Source organism: Triticum aestivum, chromosome 3B (assembly GCF_018294505.1).
Source record: "Triticum aestivum cultivar Chinese Spring chromosome 3B, IWGSC CS RefSeq v2.1, whole genome shotgun sequence".
NCBI classification, from domain to species: Eukaryota; Viridiplantae; Streptophyta; class Magnoliopsida; order Poales; family Poaceae; genus Triticum; species Triticum aestivum.
In genome coordinates, this window is record NC_057801.1 from 229,381,587 (window position 1) to 229,389,504 (window position 7,918).

Below are 7,918 nucleotides of genomic sequence, written 5' to 3' on the forward strand. Positions count from 1 at the left end.
AGTACTACTACGCATGCTCCTAGGGGAAGGGTTGGTAGGAGTTAACCATCACGCGATCCCGACCTCCACTCATAAGGAAGGCAATCAAAAGAGCATCCCATGCTACAAATTTGTTACACAACTTTTACCATACGTGCATGCTACGGGACTTGCCAACTTCAACACAAGTATTTCTCAATTTCATAATTACCCAACTAGCATGACTCTAACATCACCACCTTTATATCTCAAAACGATTATCAAGCATCAAATTGATCATAGTATTCAATTCACTTCCTATGATCGTTTTTATTATACCCAACTTGGATGCCCATCATTCTAGGACCAATTTTATAACCATAGAAAATACCATGCTGTTCTAAAAGACTATCAAAATAATATAAGTGAAGCATGAGAGATCAATAATTTCTACAAAACTAAACCACCGCCGTGCTCTAAAAAGATACAAGTGAAGCACTAGAGCAAAACTGTCTAGCTCAAAAGATATAAGTGAAGCACATAGAGTAATAAATTCTGAATCATGTGTGTCTCTCCCAAAAGGTGTGTACAGAAAGGATGATTGTGGTAAAATAAAAAAGCAAATACTCATATCATACAAGACGCTCCAAGCAAAACACATATCATGTGGTGAATAAAAATTTAGCTCCAAGTAAAGTTACCGATAGACGAAGACGAAAGAGGGGATGCCTTCCGGGGCATCCCCATGCTTAGGCTTCTGGTTGAATTATATTTGGGTTCAATGGGCATCCCCAAGCTTAGGATCTTGCCACTCCTTATTCCATAGTCCATCAAATCTTTACCCAAAACTTGAAAACTTCACAACACAAAACTCAATAGGAAATCTCATGAGCTCCGTTAGTGCAAGAAAGAAAAACCACCACTTAAGGTACCATACTAAACTCATTATTTACTTATATTGGTGTTAAACCTACTGTATTCCATCTTCTCTATGGTTCATACCCTCCGATAGTACTCATAGATTCATCAAAATAAGCAAACAACACATAGAAAACAGAATCTGTCAAAAACAGAATAGTCTGTAGTAATCTGTACCATTCGAATACTTATGTAACTCCAAAAATTCTGAAATAAATTTGTGGACCTGAGTAATTTGTCTATTAATCATCTTCAAAAAGAATCAACCTAAAATCACTCTCCAGTAAAAAATGGCAGCTAATCTCGTGAGTGCTAAAGTTTCTGCTTTTTACAGCAAGATCGCAAAGACTTCACCCAAGTCTTCCCAAAGGTTCTACTTGGCACAAACACTAATTAAAACATAAAACCACATCTAACCAGAGTCTAGGTGAATTATTTATTACTAAACAGGAGCAAAAGCAAAGAACGAAAATAAAATTGGGTTGCCTCCCAACAAGCGCTAACGTTTAACGCCCCTAGCTAGGCATGATGATTTCAATGATGCTCACATAAAAGATAAGAATTGAAACATAAAGAGAGAATCATGAAGAACATGAGTAGCACATTTAAGTCTAACCCACTTCCTATGCATAGGGATTTTGTGAGCAAACAACTTATGGGAACAATAATCAACTAGCATAGGATGGCAAAACAAGCATAACTTTAAAACTTTAAGCACATAGAGAGGAAACTTGATATTATTGCAATTCCTACAAGCATATATTCCTCCCTCAGAATAATTTTCAGCAGTATCATGAATGAATTCAACCATACAACCAGCACATAAAGCATTCTTTTCATGATCTACTTGCATAGAAAATTTACTACTCTCCACATAAGCAAATTTCTTCTCATGAATAGTAGTGGGAGCAAACTCAACAAAATAATTATCATGTGAGGCATAATCCAATTGAACACTAAAATCATGATGACAAGTTTCATGGTTATCATTATTCTTGATATCATACAAGTCATCACAATAATCATCATAGATAGCAACTTTGTTCTCATAATCAATTGGAACCTCTTTAGAAATAGTGGATTCATCACTAAATAAAGTTATGACCTCTCCAAATCCACTTTCATCAATATAATCATCATAAATAGGAGGCATGCTTTCATCATAATAAACATTCTCATCAAAACTTGGGGGACTAAACATATCATCTTCATCAAACATAGCATCCCCAAGCTTGTGGCTTTGCATATCATTAGCAACATGGGTATTCAAAGAATTCATACTAATAACATTGCAATCATGCTCATCATTACCATATTTTATGCCAAGCATTCTATATAATTCTTCTTCTAGTACTTGAGCACAATTTTCCTTCCCATCATTTTCACGAAAGACAATAAAAAGATGAAGCATATGAGGCAACCTTAATTCCATTTTTTGTAGTTCTCTTTTATAGACTAAACTAGTGATAAAACAAGAAACAAAAAGATTCGATTGCAAGATCTAAAGATATACCTTCAAGAACTCACCTACTGGGAATGGCGCCATAAAAGAGCTTGATGTATACTACACAACCTTCTCCTTATAGATGTTGTTGGGCCTCCAAGTGCAGAGGTTTGTAGGACAGTAGCAAATTTCCCTCAAGTGGATGACCTAAGGTTTATCAATCCGTGGGAGGTGTAGGATGAAGATGGTCGCTCTCAAACAACCCTCCAACCAAATAACAAAGAGTCTCTTGTGTCCCCAACACACCCAATACAATGGTAAATTGTATAGGTGCACTAGTTCGGCGAAGAGATGGCGATACAATTGCAATATGGATGGTAGATATAGGTTTTTGTAATATGAAATTATAAAAACAGCAAGGTAACTAATGATAAAAGTGAGCACAAACGGTATTGCAATGCGTTGAAACAAGGCCTAGGGTTCATACTTTCACTAGTGCAAGTTCTCTCAACAATAATAACATAATTGGATCATATAACTATCGCTCAACATGCAACAAAGAGTCACTCCAAAGTCACTAATAGCGGAGAACAAGCGAAGATATTATTGTAGGGTACGAAACCACCTCAAAGTTATCCTTTCTGATCGATCTAATCAAGAGTCCGTAGTAAAATAACAGGAAGCTATTCTTTCCGTTCGATCTATCCTAGAGTTCATACTAGAATAACACCATAAGACACAAATCAACCAAAACCCTAATGTCACCTATATACTCCAATGTCCCCTCAAGTATCCGTGGGTATGATTATACGAAATGCATCACACAATCTCAGATTCATCTATTCAACCAACACAAAGAACTACAAAGAGTGCCCTAAAGTTTCTGCCGGAGAGTCAAGACGAAAACATGTGCCAACCCCTATGCATAAGTTCACAAGGTGAACCTGCAAGTTGATCACCAAAACATACATCAAGTAGATCATGTGAATATCCCATTGTCACCATAGATAAGCACGGCAAGACATACATCAAGTGTTCTCAAGTCCTTAAAGACTCAATCTGACAAGATAACTTCAAGGGGAAAACTCAATTCATCACAAGAGAGTAGAGGGGGAGAAACATCATAAGATCCAACTATAATAGCAAAGCTTGCGATACATCAAGATCGTATCACCTCATGAACACGAGAGAGAGAGAGAGAGAGAGAGAGAGAGAGAGATCAAACACATAGCTACTGGTACATACCCTTAGCGCCGAGGGTGAACTACTCCCTCCTCGTCATGGAGAGCGCCAGGATGATGAAGATGGCCACCGGTGAGGGATCCCCCCTCCGGCAGGGTGCCGGAACAGGGTCCCGAATAGTTTTTGTTGGCTACAGAGGCTTGTGACAGCGAAACTCCCGATCTATTGTGCTCCTTGATGTTTCTGGAGTATATGGATATATATATAGGTGAAAGAAGTCGGTCAGGGGAGCCACGAGGGGCCCACGAGGGTGGGGGCCATGCCCAGGGGGATAGGGCGTGCCCTGGACCCTCGTGGCCACCCCGAAGCTTACCTGACGTCTACTCCAAGTCTCCTGGATTGCTTCCGTTCCAAAAATAACTCTCTCGAAGGTTTCATTCCATTTGGACTCCGTCTGATATTCTTTTTCTTCGACACACTAAAATGGGCAAGAAAACAACAATTTGGGCTGGGCCTCCGGTTAATAGGTTAGTCCCAAAAATAATATAGAAGTGTATAATAAAGCCCATAAACATCCAAAACGGGTAATATAATAGCATGGAACAATAAAAAATTATAGATATGTTGGAGACGTATCACTATTGCACATTTTAATGTACCTTCATAATGTGTAAGCACGCCCATCCGTCTGCCTTCCATTCCAGATAGATCAGATATAGCATCATCACAAGAAGCTGCAGTCTCAGTGTCGCTGTGGTCAGCTGATGCACAGCTACTCTTGTGCAGTGTTGTCACACAATAAGCAACATCTTCCATGCCCGTGTCCCCTCCCATCTACTGGCTATCTGTCAGTGTTAGAGTCTTCCCAATCATCATTGACTGCTCAATATCCTTTCGAACAGCCGGATACATGTCCTTCCTCAAGCTTTCATACAATTCATTCCTCTTCATTTCACTACTCACTTTTTTCATGATGAGCCTCACTTCTTTGCTGAGTGTGAAAGCCCTCTTGTGCGGGACATTAACACCTATACCCCTTGCACGGCCAGGGGGCTCTCTTGTTTCCAGAGTAACAGACACAATGTCACATGGCCCTGAGTTCCTGTAGAACCTTCCAGGGATCTTGGAAGCCTCTACCATCACTTGATACAGTTCTTTGTCATGTGAGTTTTTAAAGTAATAAGTTCCGTCATCACGCCTCCTTGCACGTGCCCGCAAGTAGTCTCTGGCGCGTTCGCCCCTGATTTCACTAAAGGTCGGTTTCCCACCCACCTCTACTGCTTCTTTGTCCTCCTGGTCCCATATCGGTTTCATGCCGTAGTATCCTGCCACACTCGGTGTGTGTTCTTCTTCTGAAGCTCTGATTGCTTGAAACTCTTTCAGCAAACTCTTTAGTCGCCCTGACCCTTTTGAATTCTGCCCGGTCTGCCTTTATAAGTTGGGGGTATGCGGGGATTGGGTCCTTGCCTTCACTCAAGTACTTCTTGTACAACACGTGCTTCCAGTTTCTCTAAGCATCCCTAGCCTTCTTCAGTGCAGCGTGTTCCACATGCATTCTCCACTGCTCTAGAACGTTGAAGTGATCCATGATTTCTCGGACTATCCGTCGCTGTGTTTCTGTGTCAGCCTTCCGAAACCCTAGCAGATTTATGTTGAGCCATGCCCTGCCAACAAATCCACACACACTCCTGAACATCGTGCATGCTTTATCTAGTTTAGTTGGAGCCCAATACTTTGAATCGATCTCAGTTACTTCATATACACCTTTAGGCTAGTGTGTGGGCTTCCTTGGAGCGTTCCTTCGTGTCCTGACAGGAAGGGTAATTGCTGCAGCTCTATCCCGTTCAAGATTACTTGATCCCTCACCATCTTCTGAAGACCTAGGGTTATCAGAATCAGATGAATATACATCGCCTGAAGCATGAGTGTTGTCGCTGCTATTTGGCATCTACAGAGAACACATGCGGAACTCAGGAAAGGAGGATAAGCATAAAACTAACAACTTGGTATTAAGCTTTCTAAATATGTCATGCAATAATTTAGAAAATGTACGGCTAATTTATTAAGTTTGTATGACTCGTGCGCCCGCGATCTGTAAATCAGTAGTAACTTACTGGAAAAAATACAACTTATATGTACTAGTTAGGAAGGTAGATAATTAACATATATACGCTCTCCATTATTTTATAGCCAATTTGGGAACATAGGGAACGAAATAGGAAGAGGGATTGTGAGGAAATACACCTCACCGCGATGGACAGTAGTAACTAACATGCTTCTTAATGCAAACCTGGCCGGACCAAAGGAGATGCGAGGGTTACAACATCGATATGCTCAAGGATGGCTGGCGAGCAAACAAAGACAGCGACGTGCGGGCAGCCACGTGTTGGGAACGACAATGGAGGTAGGCTTGACGCCGAAGAGCGGGCACACGACCAAGGTGAGCACGCCAACGCCGGAGAGGGTTCTGTTGTGGATATGGGGGAGGGAGGAGCTGGCAATGGAGATTGGTGGACTAGTTGAGTGAAACACGGGCGGGCCATGGGGGAGTGTTGGCGGCCTAGGTGAAAAGGGTGGAAAATATCCCCGGTCGCCGTGCGGAAAGGCCTATGCAAATGGTTGCCTCTAAGCGCTCGTGTGCACAAAGGGATAAATTTCGTTTGAAATGAAGACATACTAATTTTGAAATGAAGACGTGAGTTCATTGTTTCACCTTGAAATTTTTCCCATGTTAAGCAATCACCATTATACCACTAGTTTGATTTGCTGGCGCATTTCAGGTCTCATGTGCTATATGTAAGACATTTTTTGCCATTTACCATGCATTTTGGCATATAAATCAATTCCTAGGTGGACTGCATTTCCTGTCGAAAGGGATGAGGATTGTCGTTCGATCTAGGAGCATCCAACGGTGCAGACGTACTATCTGTGGGGTTTGGGTTCTGGCCAATCAGAACGCACGACTTAGATCACGCGCGCAGCAAAGGGGGGGGGGCATCGTCCACTGTTTGGTAGGCACACGGCTTTCGTGAAAACATTTACATGAACTAACAACACATTTTCGTTTCAATGAAACAATAGTTCATCGTTTCGCCTACGAATTGTTTTCCACGGTAAGAAATCACCATTGTAACCTATGGTTCGATTTTCTCGTGCATTGGAGGTATCGTTTGCTATATTTGAGTTGTTTGCTATAGTCGCAACTACACGTGGGTGCTAGCTAGCTAGCACGATCATTTGTGTGTCGCTTTGGGATTTTTCATTCATTGTTCGAGAAACGGGAAAAAAATCAAACAGTTCGGCCGCAACGTGCGGCCATAGGCGTATGCCATGTTGGTTTTCTAATTACAAGAAATGCATATTGAGTCCGGAAATAACGAAAATCGGTGTGTCACTGTGCCGTGTTCTCGGGATCACAAGATGGCATGAGTTTTGATGCTCACACCTTCCGAATCGGAGCATCTCACAAGAAGGATCATAGTTTCCAAAAGGAGACGTGGCACTTCGGACTCCAATCGTCACTGACTACATCATTCCCCTTTGAATTATTTTCACGGTAAACAATCACGTATATACCCTAGGTTTGATTTTTTGGCCCATTTCAGGTCTCGTTGCTATATTCTTTTTTTCGAAAAGGGGGTTATCCCCCTGCCTCAGCATCAGAACGATGCATACGGCCAAAACTCGTTGCTATATTCAAGTCATTTTTTTGCACTTACCTTGCATTTAGTGGATATAAATAAATTCAAAACCGTTCTACAACAACACATATGGGTGTTAGTTAGCAAAGAAGGTGTACAAATCATTTGTGTGCCACTTTGCGAGTTTTCATCCATTGTGTGAGAAACGGGGAGAAGTTTCAAACATTTCGGCCGCGAGTGTGGCCACCGGCGTAGGCCTAGTTAGTATTTGAATTACTGGGAATTCATATGGATTACATACTTCAACAAAATCGGTGTGTGCCCGTGGCGTGCTCTCACGACCCCGAGGAATTTTTTGGTAAAGTTTGGCACAGGTTTTGATGATCGCTCCTTCCAAACCAGAGCCTCTCACATGAAGGACCATGGTTTCCAAAAGGAGACATGTGAATTCAAACTCCAGTGGTCGGTGACTTCATCGTTTGGCCTCATAAAAATTTCCACGGTACGCATTCACCATTATACCACGGGTTTTATTTTCTGGTGCATTTCAGGTATCGTTAGATATATTTAAGACATTTTTTTGAGTTTAACGTGCATTTTGTGCATAAAAATAAAATCACAACCGGAACTGCATGTGCTGTCGAAAGGGATGAGGATCGCCATTCGATCTGGGAGCATCCAACAGTGCAGATGTATGATCTGTGGGGTTTGGGTTCTGGCCAATCAGAACGCACGACTCAGATCACGCGAGTGGCAGGGGGCATCGGTCATGGTT